The 25809-nt window shown below is 38.2% G+C and overlaps 1 protein-coding gene across 6 annotated transcripts in view; it reads right to left on the bottom strand.

The window, feature by feature from the left end:
* RPS6KA6 (ribosomal protein S6 kinase A6) overlaps positions 1-25809 on the bottom strand; it is a 166714-nt gene that overhangs the window by 113232 nt on the left and 27673 nt on the right. The window lies entirely within an intron of this gene.

The following is a 25809-nucleotide window of genomic DNA, read 5'->3' on the forward strand; positions in this document are numbered from 1 at the left end:
GTGCTTCCGGTGACAACCAAGATGGAATAAGACTATCTATCCTCTGATTATAAACTGGAAACTTTGCACAAAATACAAAAATTACTACCTGAGGACTCTGAAAATTAAACAACAGCAAGATTGTTGAGAAAGATCAAAATATGGAGAACCCATACTGTGGTGAGTTTTCTGTGTTAATTTTATATCTTTATCTCATGACTTTAACCCTAGGAGAGACTGAGGCATGGAATTCCACAAGGGGCATTAAAATTTCCAAAATAAACCCCACATTCTAGAAAGATGACCAGGAAAAGGTGTACTTTTGAGCTGGTGAGCAGAAGAAAAACCCCAAGGTTTCTTTTTCCCACTATTTTGTGTTTTTTGTCTCCCAGTCCTGCTCCAGGGCAAGCCACCATCAAGAAAAATACCTCTCTGCCACAAGAAAAACCAAGAGAAGAGTCCTGTAAGATAAGTAAGGGGGTATCCCTATTTTGTTTGTTTGGGTTTTTTTTGCTCTTTACTTCACCCCAAGGGCAGGCCCAATAGAGCAAACTTTTCTGACAACATAAAAGGCTACTCAGAGAGAAACTTGTATTTCTGGCTAGAGGAAAATAGAAAAAATGACCCATGGAAATAAGAATCCATAGGAGAAATTTTGGAAGAGACAGAATGGGAGAAAGAAATCCCCTAAATCTGTATATGAACAGACATAAGTCCTGGCCTCAACAACAAACTGAACATGTGTTGAATAGAACCAAAAAAGAGTAGATCACATACTAGATAACAAAGGGGGCCTCAATAAATTCAAAAATATTGAAATCTTATCAAGAAGCTTCTCAGACCACAATCATACAAAGCTAGAAACAAATTACACAAAAAAAACAAAAAAACCTAGAAACACATGGGCTAAGCAACGTGCTTCTAAATAATCAATGGAACAATGAACAAATTAAAACAGAAATCAAGCAACACATGGAGACAAATTTTGGAAACACAAATTCAAAAAAACAAACTAAAAAGCCCCAAATCTGTGGGATACCCTGAAGGCAGTTCTAAGAGAAAAGTACACAGCAGTACAGGGTTATGTCAAAAAGCAAGAACAATCCCAAATAAATGGTCTAAACACACAATGAAAAAATAGAAAAATAAAAATGAAGCCCAAAGTTAATAGAAGAAGGGACATAATGAACAACAGAGAAGACATAAATAAAATACAGAATAAAGCAATAGAAAAAAAAACCAATGAAACCAGGAGCTGGTTTTTTGAGAAAATAAACAAATTAGATAAACCCCTAGCCAGACTTAACAAGAAAAATAAGAGTAGACAAATAAACAAAATCAGAAATGAAGAAGGAATAATCACAACAAACACCACAGAAATACAAAGAATTATTAGAGAACACTAGGAAAAATCATAAGCCAATAAATTAGACAACCCAGAAGAAATGAACAACTTTCTAGAAAAATACAACCTTCTAAGACTGACCTGGGAAGAAACAGAAAATTTGAACAGACCACTTACCACCAATGAAATTGAATTGGTAATCAAGAAACTCCCCAAAAAACAAAATTCCAGGTACAGATGTCTTCACAGCAGAATTCTACCAAACATTTAAAGAAGACTAATACCCATTCTACTTAAAGTATTGCACAAAGTATAAGAGGAGGGCATACTCCTAAGCTCATTCTAGGAGGCCAGCATCACTCTAATACCAAAATCAGACAAAGATAGCACAAAAAAAGAAAACTATAGACCAATATCCCTGATGAACATGTGAAAATATGCAACAAAATTTTGGAAAACCAAATCTAAAAATACATCAAAAAGATCATCTCTCATGACCAAGTGGGATTTATTCCAGGGATGCAAAGATGGTACAATATTCATAAATCAGTCAATATCATATACCACACTAACAAAAAGGATAAAAATCACATGAACACATAATCTCAATGCTGAAAAAGCATTTGACACAATTCAATATCCATTCATGATTAAAACTCTCAACAAAATGGCTATCGAGGGTATATACCTCCACATAATAAAGGCCATATATGACAAAACCACAGCCAACTTCATACTTAGTAGTGAAAGTTGAAAACTTTTCCTTTAGTATCAGGATCAATCAAGACAAGGATGCCCATTCTCACCACTTTTATGGAACACTGTACTGGAGGTCCTAGCATGGTAATCAGACAACACCAATAGACATCCAAGCAGGTAAGGAAGAAATTAAACTGTCACTATTTGCAGATGACATGGTATTATATATAGAAAACCCTAGGAACTTCACAAAAAAACTATTAGAACTAATAACTTAATTCATCAAAGTTGGAGGATACAAAGTTAATACACAGAAATCTGTTAACATTCCATATACTAACAATAAACCAACAGAAAGAGAAATCAGGAAAACAACTCCATTTACAATTGCATCAAAAAGAATAAAATACCTAGGAGTAAACCTAACCAAGGAGGTGAAAGACCTTTACTCTGAAATCTGTAAGACATTCATGAGGGAAATTACAGAAGATACTAATAAATGGAAATCTATCCCATGTTCATGGAATAAAGTTATTATTGTCAAAATGGTCATCTTGCCCAAAGCAATTTATAGATTCGATGCAATCCTACCAAAATACAAACAGCATTTTGCAATGAACTAGAAGAATTAGTTCTAAAATTCATATGGAACCACAAAAGATGCCAAATAGCCAAAGCAATCCTGAAAAAGAACAAAGCTGGGAGATTATGCTCCTTGACTTCAAGCTCTACTACAAAGCTACCGTAATCAAAACTGTAGTACCAAATGGCACTGGCACAAGTACCAACCTACAGGTCAATGCAACAGAACAGAGAGCCCAGATATAAACCCATGTATATGTGGTCAATTAATAAATGACAAAAGAGGCATGAATATACAGTGCGTAAAAATACAGTCTCTTCAACAGCTGGTGTTGGTAAAACTGGACAGCTACACATAAGAGAATGAAATTGCATTGTTGTCTAAATCCATAAACAAAAGTAAACTCGAAATGGATCAAGTACCTGAATATAAGTCATGAGACCATAAAACTCTTATAGGAAAATATAGGCAAAAATCTCTAGAATATAAGCATGAGCAAATTTTTCCTGGATGTATCTCCTCAGGCAAAGGAAACAAAATCAAATATGGGACTACATCAGACTAAAACACTTCATACAGCAAAGAACACCATCAGCAGAAGAAAAAAGGCATTATACAGTATGGGAGAATATATTTATACATGTTGCATCTGAAAAAGGGTTAACATCTAAATTATAAAAAGAACTCATATGCCTCAACACTCAAAAATAATAATAACCTGATTAAGAAAAGGGCAGAGGTCCTGAACAGACACTTCTCCAAAGAAGAAATATAAATTGCCAATAGCTACATAAAAAGATACTCGACATCACAAATCACCAGGGAAATGAAAATTAAAACCACAGTGAGATATCACCTCACACCAATTAGAATGGCCACTATCCAAAAGAAATAAATGACAGCGAGGATGTGGAGAAATGGGAACCCTCCTACACTGCTGATGGGAATGTAAATTGGTGGAAAGCAGTATGGATATTCCTTGAAATACTAAAAAACAGAAATACCATTTGGCCTAGTAACTCCAATCCTAGGAATCTACCTGAAGAAAATATAATCCCTTATTTTAAAAGATATATTCACCAAAATCATTCTATGAAGCCAGCATTACTCTAATACTAAAACCAGGCAAAGACCCCACCAAAAAAAGAAAATTACAGACCAATATCAATGATGAACACAGATGCAAAAATATGATCGAGTGGAATTCATCTCAGGGATGCAAGGATGGCACAACATTCGAAAATCCATCAACACCATCAACCACATCAACAAAAAGGACAGAATGCACATGATCATTTCCACAGATGCTGAAAAAGCATTCCACAAAATTCAACATCCAGGGGGATCAAGAGCCAAGATGGTGGCATGAGTAGAGCAGTGGAAATCTCCCAAAACCATATATATTTTTGAAAATACAACAAATACAACTCTCCCTAAAAGAGAGACCAGAAGACACAGGACAACAGCCAGACTACATCCACACCTGCGAGAACCCAGCACCTCACGAAGGGAGTAAGATACAAGCTGCAGCCCAGACGGACCCGAGCGTCCCTCACCCCAGCTCCTGGCAGGAAGAGCAGAGTCAGAGCGGGGAGGGAGAGGGAGCCCAGGACTGCTAAATAGCCAGCCCTAGCCATCTGTACCGGAGCGGAGACACACAGTGCGTGCGTGGGGTGCTGGAAACTAGGGAAACAGGACAGTAAGACCTGTGAGTGGGTCCCTGCAGCCGGCGCCCCTGGTAAAAAGAAAAGCGAGTGCTTTTTGAAAGTCTTAAAGGGACAGTGACCACACAGCTTGATGGAAGCATCCTGGGATACATAGCCAAGGGGCTGGGAATACCGGGGAACTCCAGCCGCCCTAAACCCCTGGGCAGCAGTGCAGCTCGGAAGCGCCCCCAGAGATAAACAGCTTCCCAGCCATTTCCCCTCAGATATGGCTCCACCATATCGGAGCAGCAGCCTGAGGCAGGCCGTGCCCACAGCAACTGCAGAGCTATACTCCACAGCATCCGGGCAAGAATCAGAAGCCCCATCAGTGCACAGCTGCCCAGCACAAGCCACTAGAGATCGCTGTTCTCCCAGGAGAGGAAGGTCACAAACCAGCAAGAAGGGATGTTCTCCCAGCCGTCACATACGCCAGCTCCGTAAACTATCTCTATCTCCATGAAAAGGCAGAAAAATTTGATACAGACCAAAATCACAGAGTCAACCCCTGAGGAGATAGACCTAACCGGTCTTCCTGAAAAAGAATTCAAAATAAAAGACATAACCATGCTGACGAAGCTGCAGAGAAATATACAAGAGCTAAGGGATGACATCCGGAGGGAGACTACAGAAATGAAACAATCTCTGTAAGGATTTGTAAGCAGAATGGATAAGATGCAAGAGGCCATTGAAATCTACAGAACTCTATATCCAAAAGCAACAGGATACACATTATTCTCAAGGGCACATGGAACATTCTCCAGAATAGACCACATACTAGGCCACAAAAAGAGCTTCAGTAAATTTCAAAAGACTGAAATTCTACCAACCAACTTTTCAGACCACAAAGGTATAAAACTAGAAATAAATTGTACAAAGAAAGCAAAAAGGCTCAGAAACAAATGGAGGCTTAACAACATGCTCCTAAATAATCAATGGATCAACAAACAAATTAAAATAGAGATCAAGGAATATGTAGAAACAAATTACAACAACACAAAGCCACAACTTCTGTGGGATGCACCAAAGGCAGTCTTAAGAGGAACATATACAGCAATCCAGGCATACTTAAAGAAGGAAGAACAATGCCGAATTAATAGTCTAACATCACAATTATTGAAACTGGAAAAAGAAGAACAAATGAGGACTAAAGTCAGCAAGAGGGACATAATAAAGACCAGAGAAGAAATAAACAAAATTGAAAAGAATAAAACAATAGAAAAAATCAATGAAACCAAGAGCTGGTTCTTTGAGAAAAAAAACCAAAATAGATAAGCCTCTAGTCAAACTTATTAAGAGAAAAAGAGAATCAACGCACATCAACAGAATCAGAAACGAGAATGGAAAAATCATGACAGACTCCACAGAAATACAAAGAATTATTAAAGACTACTATGAAAACCTATATGCCAACAAGCTGGAAACCTAGAAGAAATGGACAATTTCCTAGAAAAATAGAACCTTCCAAGACTGACCAAGAAAGAAACACAAAAGTTAAACAAACCAATTACCAGCAACGAAATTGAAGCAGTAATCAAAAAACTACCCAAGAACAAAACCCCTGGGCCAGATGGATTTACGTCAGAATTTTATCAGACATACAGAGAAGACATAATACCCACTCTCCTTAAAGTTTTCCAGAAAATAGAAGAGGAGGGAATACTCCCAAACTCATTCTATGAAGCCAACATCATCCTAATACCAAAACCAGGCAAAGACCCCACCAAAAAATAAAACTACACACCAATATCCCTGATGAACGTAGATGCAAAAATACTCAATAAAATATTAGCAAAACGAAATCAAAAATATATCAAAAGGATCATACAACATGACCAAGTGGGATTCATCCCAGGGATGCAAGAATGGTACAACATTCGAAATTCCATCAACATCATCCACCACATCAACAAAAAGAAGGACAAAAACCACATGATCATCTCCATAGATGTTGAAAAAGCATTCAACAAAATTCAACATCCATTCATGATAAAAACTCTCAGCAAAATGGGAATAGAGGGCAAGTACCTCAACATAATAAAGGCCATATATGATAAACCCACAGCTAACATCATACTGAACAGTGAGAAGCTGAAAGCTTTTCCTCTGAGATCGGGAACAAGACAGGGATGCCCACTCTCCCCACTGTTATTTAACATAATACTGGAGGTCCTAGCCATGGCAATTAGACAAAACCAAGAAATACAAGAAATACAGATTGGTAAAGAAGAAGTTAAACTGTCACTATTTCCAGATGACATGACATAAAAAACCCTAAAGACTCCACTCAAAAACTACTAGGATATCAGAATACAGCAAAGTTGCAGAATACAAAATTAACACACAGAAATCTGTGGCTTTCCTACACACAATGAACCAATAGAAAGAGAAATCAGGAAAACAATTCCATTCACAATTGCATCAAAAATAATAAAATATCTAGGAATAAACCTAACCGAAGAAGTGAAAGACCTATACCCTGAAAACTATAAGACACTCTTAAGAGAAATTAAATAGGACACTAACAAATGGAAATTCATCCCATGCTCTTGGGTAGGAAGAATTAATATTGTCAAAATGGCCATCCTGCCTAAAGCAATCTACAGATTCACTGCAGTCCCGGTCAAAATACAAACAGCATTCTTCAACGAACTGGAACAAATAGTTCTAAAATTCATATGGAACCACAAAAGACCCCGAATATCCAGAGCAATCCTGAGAAGGAAGAATAAAGCTGGGTGGGGGCGGGGATTATGCTCCCCAACTTAAAGCTCTACTACCAAGCCACAGTAGTCAAGACAATTGGGTACTAGCACAAGACCAGACCTGTAGATCAATGGAACAGACTAGAGAGCCCAGATATAAACCCACACGTACATGGCCAATCAATGCACAATAAAAGAGCCATGGATATACAATGTGGGAATGACAGCCTCATCAACAACTAGTGTTCACAAAATTGGACAGCTACATGAAAGAGAATGAAATTGGGTTAGTGTCTAACGCCATGAACAAAAGTAATCTCGAAATGGATCAAAGACCTGACTTTAAGTTGTGAAACAATAAAACTCTTAGCAAAATATATAGGCAAAAATCTCTTGAATATAAACATGAACAACCTTTTCCTGAACACATCTCCTCAGGCAAGGGAAACAAAAGGGAAAATGAACAAATGGGACTATATCAAACTAAAAATCTTCTGTACAGCAAAGGAACCCATCAGTAAAATAAAAGGGCACCCCACTGTATGGGAGAATATATTCATAACTGACATATCTAATGAGGAGTAACATCCAAAATACATAAATAATTCAGATGCCTCAACTCCCATAAAGGAAACAATCCAATTAAAAAATGGGCAGAGGATCTGAATAGACATTTCTCCAAAGAAGAAATTCAAATGTCCAACAGGCACATGAAAAGATTCTCCACATCACTAATCATCAGGGAAATGCAAATTAAAACCTCAATGAGATAACACCTCACACCAGTTAGGATGGCCAACATCAAAAAGACAAGGAACAACAAATGCTGCTGTGGATGCAAAGAAAGGGGAACCTTCATACACTGTTCGTGGGAATGTAAATTAGTTCAACCACTGTGGGAATCAGTATGGAAGTTCCTCAAAAAACTAAAAAAGAAATCCCATTTGACCCAGGAATTTCACTCCTAGGAATTTACCCAAGGAAAACAAGATCACAGATTCAAAAAGATATATTCACCCCTGTGTTTATCCCAGTACTATTTACAATACCCAAGACATGGAAGCAACCTAAGTGTCCATCAATAGATGAATGGATAAAGAAGTTGTAAATATACAGAATGAATATTATTGTGCCATAAGAAGAAAACACATCCTACCATTTACAACAACATGGATGGATCTGGAGGCATTATGCTCAGTGAAATAGGCCAGGGAAAGAAAGACAAGTACCAAATGATTTCCCTCATTTGTGGAGTTAACAATGAAGTAAAACTTAAGGAATACAACAGCAGCAGACTCACAGACTCCAAGAAAGGACTAGCGGTTACCAAAGGGAAATGGGGTGGGGATGGAGGAAGAATGGGATTAAGGGGTATTGTGATTAGCACACATAATGTAGAGGGGGCACGGGGAAGGCAGTATACGACAGAGAAGACAAGTAGTGACTCTATAGCATCTCACTATGCTGATGGACAGTGACTGTAATGGGGTGTTTGGGGGACTTGACAATATGGGTGAATGCAGTAACCACAATATTGTTCATGTGAAACCTTCATAAAATTGTCTATCAATGATACCTTAATTTTAAAAATCCCATATTATTATTGTATTGCTGTCAATTTCTCCATGTCTTTTAATATTTACTTTATTTAATTAGGTGCTCCTAAGTGGAGACATATGTACTTATAAATATCATATCTACTTGCTGGGTTCACTCTTTTATCAGTAGGTTGTGCCCCCTCTTTATCCTTTATTACAGTTCTTGTCTTAAAGCTTGTAGGTACCCTAGCTTTATTTTGGGTTGCACTTCTGTGGAGCATCTATTTCTATTCCTTCACGTTCAGTCTACATGTGTCTGAAATTGAAGTGAGTTTTTTATAGGAAATAGACCTTTTTTTTTGATCCATTGAGCCACTCTATGTACTTTGATTGGAGAATTTACTCCTTTCATATTTAAGGTAATTATTGATAGGTATGTACTTGCCATTTTGTTAAAAGTTTTAGGGCTGTTTTTCTCTCTGTTCATCTTTTTCCCTTGTAGTTTAATGACATTTAGTGTTATGTTTAGATTCTTTCTTACTTTATGTATTTAAATTTTGCTTTGTGATTACCATGAGGTTCACATATATCCGAAATATGTAAGTGTATTTTATATTCATAGCAGCTTATAACTGAACACATTCCATAACTCTACATTTTTAACTCCCCCATTTTATATATTGGTGTCACTTTTTACATCTTATTTTATGTACCCCTTAACTAATTATTATAACTTTAATTTTACTACTTTTTCTTTTTTTAACATTCTTATTAGCTTTATAACTGATTGATCCAATACCTTTACATATATACTTACCTTTTCCTGTGAGATTTTTACTCTTGGCTGTTTTCTTGTTATTAATTAGTGCCAATTCTTCTCAGCTTAGATAAGTCCCTTTGATGTTTCTTGTAAGGCCAGTTTAGCAGTAATGAACTCCTTAACTTTTGCTTCTCTGGAAAACTCTGAAATCTGGATGACTTTGCCAGGCAGAGTATTTCTGGTTGGAAGACTTTTCTTTCAGGACTTTAAATATTTCAAGCCACTCCCTTGTAGTTTGCTTAATTTCTGTTGAGAAATCACCTCATATCCTTGTGGGGTTTCCCTTTTAGGTAATAATTGGTTTCTCTCTTACTTTTAAAATCATCACTTTATCATAAACTTTTGGTATTTAATTATAATTAATGTCTTGATTTCAATCTTTTTATGTTCTTCTTTGGAACTTAGACTGTTTCTTTCCCTAGGTTAAAGAAGCTTTCAGCCATTAATTTTTCAAATATTCTGCCCCTTTTGCTCACTTCTTATGCGACCTCAAAAATGCAAATGTTATTCCACCAGATATTGTCCCAGAGGTCCCATTTATTATATTCACTTAACGTTTTCTTTATTGTGCACTGTTTCATTGCTTCATCTTCCAGCTTACTCATATTTATACTTCATCCCCTCTGCTGTTGAACACCTGCAGTGTATATTTCAGTTCAATTATTATATTTTCTTGATCATTTTAAAAATTAGAGTTAATGTACAATATTATATTGTTTTCAAGTATACAATATAGTGACATGTTTTCATATTAAATGCCCACCCAACTACTGTAATTACTATCTCTCAACATAGAAAGATGTTGCAGTAGACTGTATTCTGTTGCACTTTCATCCCTGTGACTAATTAATATTAATATTATGTGCTGAGATTTTGTGCCCCTTTATTCACTTCACCTATTTCACCCCCTCACCCCAACCCTCCCTCATTGTAACCATCAGTCACTTATCAGTGTCTATGATTCTACTGCTGTTTTGTTCATATATTTTTTCTTTTGTTTTTAGATACCACATATCAATGAAATCACATATTATTTCTTTCCCTGCCTAGCTTATTTCACTTAGCATTTATACAATTTGTCACAAATGGCAAGATTTCTGTGTGTGTGTATATACATAGAGAGAGCATATTTGTATATAATGTTATATATAATATGGGAATAATAATGTTCCATTATATATATGTATACATAAAATCTTCTTTATCCATTCATCTACTGAGGGACACTTTTGTTGCATCCATATCTTGGCTATTATAGATAATACAAAAATAAATGTAAGCATTAATATATCTTTCAAATCAGTGATTTTGCTTTCTTTGGGTAAATTCCCAGAGGTGGAATTGCTGGGTCATATGGTATTTCTATTTTTATTTTCCTGAGGAACCTCCATACTGATTCCCATAGTGGATGCACCAATTTACATTCCTACCAACAGTGTAGAAAGATTCCCTTATCTCCACAGCCATGCCAAAACTTATTTCTATTTTGGATAGTGCCATTCTGACCTGTGTGAGGTAATATCTCATTGTAGTTTTGACTTGCATTTCCCTGATGATTAACGATGTGGAGCATCTTTTCATGTACCTGATAGCCATCAGTATCTCTTCCTTGGAAAGATGTCTATTCAGATGTCTCTGCCCATTTTTTAATTGTGGTTTTTTTAGTGTTAGTCATATGAGTTCTTTATATATTTTAGATGTTGACCCCTTATCAGATGTATCATTTACAAATATATTTTCCCATTCTGTAGGTTGCCTTTTTTATTGTTAATAGTCTCCTTTGCTGTGCAGAAGCATTTTAGTTTGAAGTAGTCCCACTTATTTTTGCTTTTGTTTCCCTTATCCATGGAGATGTGTCCAGAAAAAAAAAATGCTCATGCGTATGTTTCAGAGATTTTTGCCCATGTTTTCTTCTAGGTTTTATGGTTTCACATCTTGTATTTAGGATTTTAATCCATTTTGGGTCTACTTGTATGTATGGTGTTAGTAATCAGTGTCATCCTCCTGCATGTAGCTGTTCAGTTTTCCAACACCATTTTTTGAATATAGTGACAGTTCTCCATTGTATATTATTGCCTCCTTTGTCATATATTTATTTACCATAAAGGTGTAGATTTATTTCTGGGCTATTCTTTTCCATTGACATATGGCTCTTGTTCTTGTGCTAGTACTATACTGTTTTGATTACTGTAGCTCTGTAGTATAGCTTCAAGTCAGAGAGCATAATACCCCAACTCTGGTCTTCTTTCTCAAGATTACCGAGGTTATTTGGGGTCTTTTGTGGTTCCATATAAATTGTAGGATTTCTTAACTTTTTACTGAAGTGTTGTTGATACACAATATTGTATTGGTTTCATTCAGCTGTGAAGCCATCATGTCCTGGACATTTGTTTGTTAGGAGTTTTTTGATTACCAATTCAGTTTTGTTACTGTTAACCAGTCTGTTCCAATTTTCTGTTTCTTCCTGGAAGACCCTATGTTTCTAGGAATTTGCCCATTTTTTTCTTCTAGGTTGTCCAATTTATTGGCATATAACTTTTTGTAGAATTCTCTCACAATTCTTTTAATTCCTGTGGTGTCAGTTGTAACCTCTCCTTTTTTGACTATGACTTTGTTTACTTGTGTCCTTTTTTATTTCTTGGTAAGTCTGGCTAGGGGTTTACCTATTTTATTTTCTGAAGGATCCAACTCTTTGCTTGACTTTTTTCTATTTTTTTGTCCACTATATAGTTTTGGTCTAAGGTTTTTATGGCCCTCCTACTAATCTTGGGTTTCACTTGTTCTTTTTCTAGTTCTTTAGTTGTGAGTTTAGATTGTTTATTTGGGATTATTCTTGTTTCTTGAGTTAGGCCTGTATTGCTATCTATTTCCCTTTTATAACCAATTTTGCTCCATTCCACATATTTTGAGCCATTGTGTTGTTTTCATTTGTCTCTCTGTATTTTCCTCTTTGATTTGTTCATTGATCCATTGATTATTTAGAAGAATGGTTTAATCTCCCAGTGTTTGTAGTTGTTTCACTTTCTTCATATAATTGATTTCTAGTTTCATGCATTATGGATTGAAAGATGCTTGATACAATTTCAATCATTTTTTTTCTTATTGAGGCTCCTATTGTGTCTTAATATGTAATCTATTCTGGGGAACACTGCATGCACACTTGAGGAAAACTTTTCTCTTGTTGCTTTTTGGTGCAACGTTTTGTATGTATCGGTTAAGTCCATCTGTGCTAATGTGTCACTCAATGCCTGTTATTTTCTGTCTGGATGATTTGTCCTTTGATGTGAGAGTGATGTTAAAATCTCCTAATATGGTTGTGTTTCCATCTCTTTCCCCATTCAGGTCTTCATTTGTTTTATATATTTACGTGCTCCTATGTGGGTGCATAAATATTTACAGTTGCTATATACTCTTGTTGGACTGACCCCATTATCATCATGGAATGTCCTTGCCTCTTGGTACTTTTTTTTTTTTTTGAGAGGGCATCTCTCATATTTATTGATCAAATGGTTGTTAACAACAGTAAAATTCTGTATAGGGGAGTCAATGCTCAATGCACAATCATTAATCCACGCCAAGCCTAATTTGAATCAGTCTCCAATCTTCTGAAGCATAACGAACAAGTTCTTACATGGTGAACAAATTCTTACATAGCGAATAAGTTCTTACATGGTGAACAGTACAAGGGCAGTCATCACAGAAACTTTCAGTTTTGATCACGCATTATGAACTACAAACAATCAGATCAAATATGAATATTTGTTTGATTTTTATACTTCATTTATATGTGGATCCCACATTTCTCCCTTTATTATAATTATTATTATTATTATTATTATTATTATTTTTAATAAAATGCTGAAGTGGTAGGTAGATGCAAGATAAAGGTAGAAAACATAGTTTAGTGTTGTAAGAGAGCAAATGTAGATGATCAGGTGTGTGCCTGTAGACTAAGTGTTAATCCAAGCTAAACAAGGGCAACAAAACATCCACAGATGCAGAAGATTTCTCGCAAAATGGGGGGGGGGGTGTGAGGTTCTAAACCTCACCTCTGTTGATCCCCAATTTCTCACCTGATGGTCCCCCTGCGACTGTACCTGTCTTAGGTTGTTCCTCCCTTGAGGAATCTTACCCGTCTCTGGCTAACCAGTCATCTTCCAGGGCCATACAGGGAAATGTAAAGTTGGTAAGTGAGAGAGAAGACATATTGTTTGAAAAGGTTAGCTTTTTACTTCTTTGCAGATTTATGCCCTGTGGCTTCTATGCCCAGCATTTGTCTTGAGGTATCTTTACCACTTGGAGGAATTATGATACTCGGTAAATTTGATATGAGGCACGAATTCTATTTAAGGGTTGTAATTAGGAAGGAAGAAGAAAAGCTATCAAAGTAGCAGATGGAAGAAAACATGGGAAGATTGATTATTTCTTTGACATATCTTCTTGTAGAATAACTTAAGCATGTATAGGTTTTAAACTACTAATTAAATTATACACACACATTAACATAATAGGGATACAGTTACATAAACAAAGCAGATCTATAATTACCAGCCATCTCCAGTGAAACCAAGAAAACCAGTTAGGCATCCTAGGCATTTGTGAAAATTTATCTATGATATGGTGGATATTGTCCAACTGTACTTGAACAGCCTGAGAGAAATCAGACAAATTAAAACAACCAATTCCTGGAACTGTTCACATCCCATATGTTCCTTTAACAGTAGATAGTCTGTAGTTGTAAGATTTTGGAGAGCTACAACTTGCACTTCTCCTAATTCTTGGTTGAGTTCCAACAGTATAGATCCAGTCAAATTTGTTGTTTTACTGTATGCACAGGCCAGCTAAAATATCCCCTTCTTCATTCCCATGGCAAGGCCAGGAACGGGTGGGATGAATGCAGCTACAGCTGTAGCACCGCCTGGATCTTTGTTGAGGTTTTTTGATGATCATCTTCTGGTATGAGTCTTCCAGTGAGTGCTGATGTTGGGAGTTCTTCTTCATATTGTATCTTAGTTCATTTTCTGAGTAGCCAAATTAGGCTTTGATCCTCTGTATAAACACAAACAGACCCTTTGCCCACACTTGGATATGCCCTTTATACCATTGTGTACTACTCCTTGGAGGTCACAACACAGGAACTGCTTTTTTTCTTTTTTTCTTTTTAAGAGAAAGGAATATTATCAGAAAAATGTACCTCCGTAGCCTATCATCTGACACCCGTTAAGTGATCAAAATTAAGGATATTTAAAGCATACATTAATCGTTGATTTACAGTTAGTTTTATCCTAACAGGGAATAATCCCCCTTTTCTTTCTTTCTTTTTTTTATCATTAATCTACACTTACATGAAGAATATTATATTCACTAGGCTTTCCACTATACCAGGTACCTCCTATTAACTCCTTTACAGTGACTGTCCATCAGCATCGCAAAATGTTGTAGAATCACTACTTGTCTTCTCTGTGTCGTACAGCCCTCCCCTTTCTCCCACACCCCCATTATGCATGCTAATCTTAATACCCCCCTACTTCTTCCACCCATTATCCCTCCCTACCCACCCAACCTCACCAATCCATTTCCCTTTGGTACCTGTTAGTCCATTCTTGGGTTCTGTGATTCCACTGCTGTGTTGCTCCTTCAGTTTTTGCTTTGTTCTTATACTCCACAGATGAGTGAAATCACTTGGTATTTCTCTTTCTCCGCTTGGCTTATTTCACTGAGCATAATACCCTCCAGCTCCATCCATGTTGCAGCAAATGCTAGGGCTTATTTCACTGAGCATAATACCTGCCAGCTCCATCCATGTTGCTGCAAATGGTAGGATTTGCCCTCTTCTTATGGCTGAGTAGTATTCCATTGTGTATATGTACCACCTCTGCTTTATCCATTCATCTGTCAATGGACATTTAGGTTGCTTCCAATTCTTGGCTACTGTAAATAGTGCTGCAATAAACATAGGGGTGCATCTGTCTTTCTCAAACTGGATTGCTGCATTCTTAGGGTAAATTCCTAGGAGTGGAAATCCTGGGTCAAATGGTAGGTCTGTTTTGAGCATTTTATTGAACCTCCATACGGCTTTCCACAATGGTTGAACTAATTTACATTCCCACCAGCAGTGTAGGAGGGTTCCCCTTTCTCCACAGCCTTGCCAACATTTGTTGTTGTTTGTCTTTTGGATGTCAGCCATCCTTACTGGTGTGAGGTGATACCTCATTGTAGTTTTAATTTGCATTTCTCTCATAATTAGCGATGTGGAGCATCTTTTCATGTGTCTGTTGGCCATCTGTATTTCTTTTTTGGAGAACTGTCTGTTCAGTTCCTCTGCCCATTTGTTAATTGAGTTATTTCTTTTTTGTTTGCTGAGGCATGTTAGCTCTTTATATATTCTGGACGCAATCCTTTATCAGGTCTGTCTTTACAAATATATTCTCCCATACTGTAGGGTTCCTTTTTGTTCTATTGATGGTGTCTTTAGCTGTACAGAAGCTTTTCAGCTTAATATAGTCCCACTTGTTCATTTTTGCTGTAGTTTTCCTTGCCCGGGGAGATATGTTCAAGAAGAGGTCACTCATGTTTATGTATAAGAGATTTTTGCCTGTTTTTTTCCAAGAGTTTAACGGTTTCATGACTTACATTCAGGTCTTTGATCCATTTTGAGGTTACTTTTCTATATGGGTTTAAACAATGGTCCAGTTTCATTCTCCTACATGTAGCTGTCCAGTTTTGCCAGCACCATCTGTTGAAGAGACTGTCATTTCGCCATTGTACGTCCATGGCTCCTTTATCAAATATTAATTGACCATATATGTTTGGGTTAATTTCTGGAGTCTCTAATCTGTTCCACTGGTCTGTGGCTCTGTTCTTGTGCCAGTACCAAATTGTCTTGATTACTATGGCTTTGTAGTAGAGCTTGAAGTTGGGGAGTGAGATCCCCCCTACTTTATTCTTCTTTCTCAAGATTGCTTTGGCTATTCGAGGTCTTTGGTGTTTCCGTATGAATTTTTGAATTATTTGTTCGACTTCATTGAAGAATGTTGCTGGTAGTTTCATAGGGATTGCATCAAATCTGTATATTGCTTTAGGCAAGATGACCATTTTGACGATATTAATTCTTCCTAGCCACGAGCATGGGATCTGTTTCCATCTGTTAGTGTCCCCTTTAATTTCTCTTAAGAATGACTTGTAGTTTTCAGAGTATAAGTCTTTCACTTCTTTGGTTAAGTTTATTCCTAGGTATTTTTATTTAATGCAATTGTGAATGGAGTTGTTTTCCTGATTTCTCTTTCTGTTGGTCCATTGTTAGTGTATAGGAAAGCCACAGATTTTTGTGTGTTAATTTTGTATCCTGCAACTTTGCTGAATTCCGATATCAGTTCTAGTAGTTTTGGGGTGGAGTCTTTAGGGTTTTTTATGTACAATATCATGTCATCTGCAAATAGTGACAGTTTAACTTCTTCTTTACCAATCTGGATTCATATTTCTTTGTTTTGTCTGATTGCCATGGCTAGGACCTCCATTACTATGTTAAATAACAGTGGGGAGAGTGGGCATCCCTGTCCAGTTCCCGATTTCAGAGGAAAAGCTTTCAGATTCTTGCTGTTCAGTATAATGTTGGCTGTGGGTTTATCATAAATGGCCTTTATTATGTTGAGGTACTTGCCCTCTTTTCCCATTTTGCTGAGAGTTTTTATCATGAATGGATGTTGAATTTTGTCAAATGCTTTTTCAGCATCTATGGAGATGATCATGTGGTTTTTGTCTTTTTGTTTATGTGGTGGATGATGTTGATGGATTTTCGAATGTTGTACCATCCTTGCATCCCGGGGATGAATCCCACTTGGTCATAGTGTACGATCCTTTAGATGTATTTTTGAATTCAGTTTGCTAATATTTTGTTGAGTATTTTTACATCTACGTTCATCAGGGATATTGGTCTGTAGTTTTCTTTTTTGGTGGGGTCTTTGGCTGCTTTTGGTATTAGGGTGATGTTGGCTTCATAGAATGATTTTGGGAGTATTCTCTTCTCTTCTGTTTTTTGGAAAACTTTGAGGAGAATGGGTATTATGTCTTCTCTGTATGTCTGATAAAATTCCGAGGTGAATCCATCTGGTCCGGGGGTTTTGTACTTTGGTAGTTTTTTGATTACCCCTTCAATTTCGTTGCTGGTTATTGGTCTGTTTAGGTTTTCTGTTTCTTTCTGAGTCAGTCTTGGAAGGTTGTATTTTTCTAGGAAGTTGTCCATTTCTCCTAGGTTTCCCAGCTTGTTAGCATATAGGTTTTCATAGTACTCTCTAATAATTCTTTGTATTTCTGTGGGGTCCATCGTGATTTTTCCTTTCTCGTTTCTGATTCTGTTGATTTGTGTTGACTTTCTTTTCCTCTTAATAAGTCTGGCTAGAGGCTTATGTATTTTGTTTATTTTTCTCAAAGAACCAGCTGTTATTTTCATTGATTTTTGCTATTGTTTTATTCTTCTCAATTTTATTTATTTCTTCTCTGATCTTTATTATGTCCCTCCTTCTGCTAACCTTAGGCCTCATTTGTTCTTCTTCTTCCAGTTTTGATAATTGTGACATTAGACCATTCATTTGGGATTGTTCTTCCTTCTTTAAATATGCCTTGATTGCTATATACTTTCCTCTTAAGACTGCTTTTGCTGTATCCCACAGTAGTTGGGGCTTTGTGTTGTTGTTGTCATTTGTTCCATATATTGCTGGATCTCCATTTTGATTTGGTCATTGATCCATTGATTATTTAGGAGCGTGTTGTTAAGCCTCCTTGTGTTTGTGAGCCTTTTTGCTTCTTTGTACAGTTTATTTCTAGTTTTATGCCTTTGTGGTCTGAAAAGTTGGTTGGTAGGATTTCAATCTTTTAGAATTTACTGAGGCTCTTTTTGTGGCCTAGTGTGTGGTCTATTCTGGAGAATCTTCCATGTGCACTTGGGAAGAATGTGTATCCTGTTGCTTTTGGATGTAGAGTTCTATAGATGTCTATTAGGTCCATCTGTTCTAGTGTGTTGTTCAGTGCCTCTGTGTTCTTACTTATTTTCTCTCTGGTGGATCTGTCCTTTGGAGTTAGTGGTGTGTTGAAATATCCCAGAATGAATGCATTGCATTCTCTTTCCTCCTTTTGTTCTGTTAGTATTTGTTTCAGATATGTTGGTGCTCCTGTATTGGGTGCATATATATTTATAATGGTTATATCCTCTTGCTGGACTGAGCCCTTTATCATTATGTAATGTCCTTCTTCATCTTTTGTTACTTTCTTTATTTTGAAGTCTGTTTTGTCTGATACTAGAATTGCAACACCTGCTTTCTTCTCTCTGTTGTTTGCATGAAATATCTTTTTCCATCCCTTGACTTTAAGTCTGTGCATGTCTTTGGGATTAAGGTGAGTCTCTTGTAAGCAGCATATGGATGGATCTTGCTTTTTTATCCATTCTATTACTCTGTGTCTTTTGATTGGTGCATTCAGTTCATTTACATTTAGGGTCATTATTGAAAGGTACGTACTTATTGCCATTGCAGGCTTTAAGTTTGTGGTTACCAAAGGTTCAGGGTTATCTTCTTTACTATCTTACTGTCTAACTTAACTCGCTTGCTGAGCTTTTATGAACACAGTCTGATGATTCTTTATTTCTCTCCCTTCTTATTCCTCCTCCTCCCTTCTTCATATGTTGGGTGTTTTGTTCTGTGCTCTTTTTAGGAGTGCCCCCATCTAGAGCAGTCCCTGTAAGATGCCCTGTAGAGGTGGTTTGTGAGAGGCAAATTCCCTCAACTTTTGTTCGTCTGGGAATTGTTTAATCCCTCCTTCATATTTAAATGATAATCATGCTGGATACAGTAGTCTTGGTCCGAGGCCCTTCTGTTTCATTGCATTAAATATATCATGCCATTCTCTTCTGGCCTGTCGGGTTTCTGTTGATAAGTCTGATGATAGCTTGGTGGGTTTTCCTTTGTAGGTATCCTTTTTTTTCTCTCTGGCTGCCTTTAATACTTTGTCCTTGTCTTTGTTCTTTGCCATTTTAATTATTATGTGTCTTGGTTGCCCTCCTTGGATCCCTTGTCATGAGAGTTCTGTGTACCTCTGTGGTCTGAGAGGCCATTTCCTCCCCTAGTTTGGGGAAGTTTTCAGCAATTATTTCTTCAAAGACACTTTCTATCCCTTTTTCTCTCTCTTCATTTTCTGGTACCCCTATAATGCGGATATTGTTCCGTTTTGATGTGTCACTCAGCTCTCTTAGAATTCTTTCATTCCTGGAGAATCTTTTATGTCTCTCTGCATCAGCTTCTCTGCGTTCCTGTTCTCTGTTTTCTAGTCCATTAATGGTCTCTTGCATCTCATCCATTCTGTTTTGAAGTCCTTCCAGAGCTTGTTTTATTTCTGTATTCTCCTTCCTTAGTTCTTGCATATTTCTCTGCAAGTCCATCAGCATGGTTATGACTTTTGTTTTGAATTCTTTTTCAGGAAGACTGGTTAAATCTATCTCCCCAGGTTCCTTCTCAGGGGAAGATGTAGCAGATTCTGAAGCTGTCTGGGTTAGTCTTGTCTGGATCATATTTTTTGGCCTTTTCATGTTGACAGGTGCTATTGACTGACAGCTGGGAGGGCCAAACTTTTCACTTTCTACTGGCTTTTTTTTACTGGGACAACTGCGACCCCTAGTGGCTTGTGTTGGGTAATTGCGTGTAGACTGAGTCTTTCTGTCTTGCCTGGCCGTTATGGAGGAAGCTCCCTTTCTGAGGGCGTGGCCAGCCTTAGGCTCCTTCTCTGCTTTTCCACGCCCAGAGGGGTAATGGATGGGGGGCTCTTTGGCTTTTTACCTCCATGACGGGTCTCAGAGCTGTTGCCCAGGGAGTTAGTGCACCCGGTTTTCCCTGTAATTTTCAGCTACTGGACTGTGACCTGTGTTGTTTCCATCCAGCTGTTGTGTCCCTGTCCCTTTAAGACTTTCAAAAAGCACTTGCTTTTCTTTTTCACAGGGGTATCATCTTCGCGACCCTCTCACCGCTCCTGCTGCCGTTTCCCTAGTATCCAGGACCCCACACATGCCCTGTGTCTGCACTCTGGTGCTGATGGCTGGAGCTTGGTGTTTAGCAGTCCTGGGCTCCCTCTCCCTCCCAGCTCCGACTCCTCTCCTCCCGCCGGGAGCTGGGGGGAGGTGTGCTCGGGTCCCGCCAGGCTGGGGCTTGTATCTTACCCCTTTCACCAGGCACTGGGCTCTCGCACGTGTGGATGTAGTCTGGCTGTTGTCCTGTATCTTCTGTTCTCTCTTTTAGGAATATTTGTATTTGTTGTATTTTCAAAAATATATATGTTTTTGGGAGGAAATTCCCACTGTCCTACTCATGCCACCATGTTGGCTCCACCCTTTCTTCTTACTTTGTTTTGATGACCAAGTTTTCTGATATAAGTACTGCTAGTCATGCTTTTTTCTCCCTTTTATTTCCATGAACTATCTTTTGTCATCACTTCACTTTCAGTCTGTGTATGTCTTTGGGTCTAAAATGAGTCTTGTAGGCAGCATATATATGGGTATTGTTTCTTTATGCATTCTTCTACTCTATGTATTTTGATTCGTACATTTATATTTGAGATGATTATTTTTTTAATTAAGGTACAATCTTATGGTTTCAGATGAGCAACATTGTGTTTCAACATTTACCCATATTATGTCACCACCATACACCACTGCAATCACTGTCCATTAGCATAGTAAGATGCTATAGATTCATTACTTGTCTTCTCTGTGTTATACTGCCTATTTAAGGTAATTATTGATAAGTATGTACTTATTGCCATTAAAAAAATTTTTTTCTTGCTGCTTTTGTAAATTATTTTTTCTGTTCCTTTTTTCCTCTCTTATACTCTTTTGCTGTGATTTAATGATTTTCTTTGGGGTTATGCTTGCATTCCTGTGTGTGTGTGTGTGTGTGTGTGTGTGTGTGTGTGTGTGTGTGCATGTGTGTATCTATTACAGGCTTTAGCTTTGTGGTTTCTATAAAGGTCATAGTTTCCTAAGTATACACCAGTCTTTTAAATTGATGTTTGCTCAATTTTGAACAAAACCTACAAGTACTACTTTTTTATTCTTCCTCCTCCACACTTTAGGTATGTCATAAACTACATATTTTGTGTATCCCTTGACTGATTTTGTGTACAGTTTATTTTACTACATGTTTTTAAACTTCACACTTGCTTATTAAGTAAATGGTCTACTACCTTTAGTAGGTTTGACTGATGAAAAGTATTTAGCTAAATCTGCCAATAGCCATCTGAAGTTTGCCTTATAAGTAACTCTCTGCCTCTCTCTTGCTGCTTTAAGATTCTCTTTATCTTAAACCTTTGACATTTTAACTACATCTTGGTGTTGTCTTCCTGGGGTTCCTTTCTTAAGGGCTCTCTGCGCATCCAGGACCTAGGTGTCTCTTTCCTCCCTCAGATTGGGGATGTTTTCAGCTATTATTTCTTCAAAGGGACTTTCTACTTCAACTGTCTCTTCTCTTTCTGGTACCCCTATTATGTGAATATTGTTTCATTTGGAGTTGTCACACAGCTGTTTCAGCATCTTCTCATTTTCCGAAATTCTTTTTTCTCTCTGTTCCCCAGCTTCCTCCTCAGGTTACTCTGCAGTTCTCTATCTTCCATCACACTGTTTTTAACTTCTACTTCCAGCAGTCTGCTATTCATTCCCTTTAGTTTTCATTTCAGTTGTATTCTTCAGCTCCAAGTGGCTCTTTTTCATTTTTTATTTCTCTGTTGAATCTCTTGCTGAGATAATCAATTCTTTTCCTCAGTTCAGTGAGTATCTTTATGACTGTTACTTTAAATTCTTTATCAAGAAGACTGCAAATCTCCATTTCATTTAGCCACTTCTCTGGTGTTTCATCTTGATGTTTTGTTTGGAACATGCCTCTGCCTCATTTTCTGTTTCTGTGTTTTCTCATTGTTAGATCATCTATGCATCCTGGTCTTGAGGGTAATGGCTGTTTGAAGCGGGCATCCTGTGTTGCCCAGAAGCTCAAGACTCTTTGCTCACCAGTGCCTACTTCTCTTTTATGGGTGAGCCATAGTTGCTATTGCTGAACTATGGGTAGGGACCACCTTTCTGTTTATCTGCAGTGGCTGATCCCCACAACTTCCACATGCTTGTCCTTTGTGTGATGTAAGCATTTCTGCTGGGATTCACTCTGATTGGTGCCATTCTCTGCCTGCCATTCAGCAATGGTGGACTGCCCAGATTGGGCACACATGCAGTGGAGTACTGGGGTTGAGCCAATTGGACAGGTGGAGAGTTTAGTGATGGTTCTACAAGTGTTGAGCCAGTTTTGTTGAGGGAGAGCCAGGAGAGCTTGGAAAATGTAGTCCACCCTCTACCTGCCAGCCAGGGAAATCAGACTGATGCTGGGATGTGTTTGCTGCACTGTGTGGATAAACAGGGAAATGCTGCCTTGGGGTGGATCCACCACTGAGGAATATGGAGCATTTTCAAGCTGGCTCACACAAGCACCCAACCACTTAGGCTGATGGAGGTCTGGGAAAATATCACCCATTTGCCCTTTTTCCTCTGGGGGGAGATCCCTCCAACTCCTGCCCCTCTGGCACAATTACCACTGTGGATAAATCTTTCAAACTGTGCCTCAGTGTTGGGTGTCAGCAGGACTGACACGGCATGCCTGTCTCCACAAGTAACAGGAGTCCCAGCCACCCACAGTGCTCTAACTCTCCCTTGTTTCTAGCCCTGTTAATCACCAAAGCCCAATGCAATGTGAACTTGCATTCCTGGAGCACATCTTCAGGATCAGGTGTGCATGCCAGATTTTTAAGTGTTTTTTCCTCCTCACTCTGTTCCTGTCCCTCCTGCATTTTCAGGGTTAATTGTATTTGCTGTAGTTGCTTCCTTGGTGTGTATGTGGGAGGAGGTTTTCGCCTGTAGTCCTACTCCACCATCTTTTCACTGCCCCCTCCCAATTACTGTTTTCTTCAGCTGTGTGACTTCTTTGTTTACATAATCTTCTTGATTTTGGTGAGCATCTTTATGACCATTACTTTGAATTCTTTATCATGCCAGTTATCATTATGACTATAATTACGTCCCTAACATTAAGGTATTTTCCTGAGATTTTGTCTTATTCTTTCATTTGGAACATATTTGTTTCTTCATTTTACTTGACTCTGTGTTTGTTCTTTTATAGTAGACAAAACAGCTACTTCTCTCAGCCTTGAAAGAGTGGCCTTGTTTAGATGATGAAACTCTTTTAACCTTGCCCTGGCTCATGATTGTTTCTTGAACCTCACTGATTTTCTAAACCACCTGATATATTTTTGATAAGCCTCTGTTATTGAGAGTATGCCAAGACCTATCAGTGATCCAAGTGGAGAAACTAGCACCTAGTTAAATGCTGATTGTAAACATACCCATAGGCAGCAGCATTTAAAGTATGCAAGTATACACACTCCTTTTGGGCATCAATTGTAATCCCTGTTAGCCTTCAGACCAGGACATCTGGAGGGGTCTCCTGGGCGACAGTCGCAAACAGTAGTGCTCCAGACAAGTGCATAAGCCCCTTTCTTGGGTGTCTAGACCAGCTGAAGTGAGGCCAATATGTGTGCAAGGATGGTGTCTCTCCATGATTTCATTCCTTGAGTGTGCCTCCTTGGCCTCTAGATGTGTGAGAAACCTGAAACCTTTTCTCTATGCTAAACCTCCATGCTAAGTAAATAGGCCTTCTCCTCAGGAAGAATGGGGTGGTTTTTCAGCCTGCCATATGTGTTGTGCCCTGGAGATGGGGGCCACTGAGAGTCTTTCCAACTGATACAGTCCCTTGGAGATCTGGAACACCAGCCCTTTTTGACACTAGGTACAGGCAACAAAGGGTTTCTCCTGTGTGGACTGCACATTCATGTTGGTTTTAGCAAGGCAGCTGGAGACTTAGTGGTCAGGGAAAACTCCCATACTTCTGAAAGTTATCAAGAAAATGTCTTGTCTATACATGCCCATGAACTTCAACAATGCAGCAAGAGTGAGGTTTGTCTATGTGCACACACTGGCTTTAGGCTGGAAGTGGAAGGATGCTATGAGAGCCTATGCTCAACAACCCCAGCTACAGGTAGGGGAGTGTTGCAACAGCCTACATGCTAAGACTTACTTATTAGGAAGCAGGAGATTTACACAACCATTTGTGCTCACCCACCCCAGCCAGGGAGGATGGGAGTGATGCATCTTCCTGCACTCTCCCAAGTCAGCTAGTGCTACAACTGTTTGGTCCTGGCCATTCCATCATGGAGGTGGAAGGGTACCATATCTGAGCTTACTGACTGTGCTGGCAAGCTACATGAAGAGTGCACAGTGGTGCCTGCCAGGTCTCCATCTCTGTGGAGTGTCAAACTATACCCACCATCATTCTACCTGATGCCCCCAAGTCAACAAATGAATCTCTCTCATATGTAATCTAGGTGCCTTTCAAACTGCTATTTTTTTCACTGGATCTTGAAGCAAACAAGACTACATGCAAGTCCTTCAAGAGGAGAAACCTCAATTTCCTATAGCACTTGTAAATCAAGGACATTAGCCCCATTAGTTTTCCAAGACAGACTTTTGAGAGGTTTGACTTTCCACTGCAGATCCCAGGAGCTGGGGTACAAAATGTGGAGAAACAGCCTCTTGCTCCCTGTTAAAAGTGCCTGAGTGGCACCACTGTGCCACTGTGCTCAGAATGGGGCTTTTTGCAAGAACATGTCTCTGCCTCTCTTACCTGTCTTGATAATCCAATCATTTATTGTGGAAAGCAGTTACTCTACTTTTCAGGTCTTTTTCAGAGAGAAAGGATCCATATGGAGCTGCAAATCTGGTGTGCCTGTGGAAGGAGGTGAGTTCAGGATCTTCCTACACTGCCACCTTGAACTCCCCTTCTGTACATTTTAAACAGTTGAATTGTATGGTATGGCGATTAAGTTTCAATAAAGCTGTTTTAAAGAAAATGGCTGAAAACTTTCCAAGTTGGGTGAGAGATATAAATTTATAGTCTTAAGAAGTTCAGCAAATCTCAAAAAAGAATAAAATTAAAGAAGATTAAAGAAGTCATCCCAAGACATATCTTAATTAACTACTTGAAACCAAAAGAAAAAGAGGGAAAAAGTCTTATAAGCAATGAGAAAAAAACACATCATTTAATAATGTGGAAGATAAATGGAAACATATGGTAACACAAAAATCCATACATGAAAGTATATAGTAGCTTTCTTCATAGTCCTTCAACTGTTAAGTGGAGAAAGAATAGACTACTCATCAATAAAAAGAAAAGGACTACTGACAGTTCTAACTACATGGATAATTATTAAATGCACTTTGCTAATTGAATTAATCTGGACCAAAAAGGCTAAATATAATGTATGACTACATGTATATGATACACTGAAAATTGCAAACCAATGAAT

This window comes from Manis javanica, chromosome X (genome assembly GCF_040802235.1).
Source record: "Manis javanica isolate MJ-LG chromosome X, MJ_LKY, whole genome shotgun sequence".
Taxonomy (NCBI): Eukaryota; Metazoa; Chordata; class Mammalia; order Pholidota; family Manidae; genus Manis; species Manis javanica.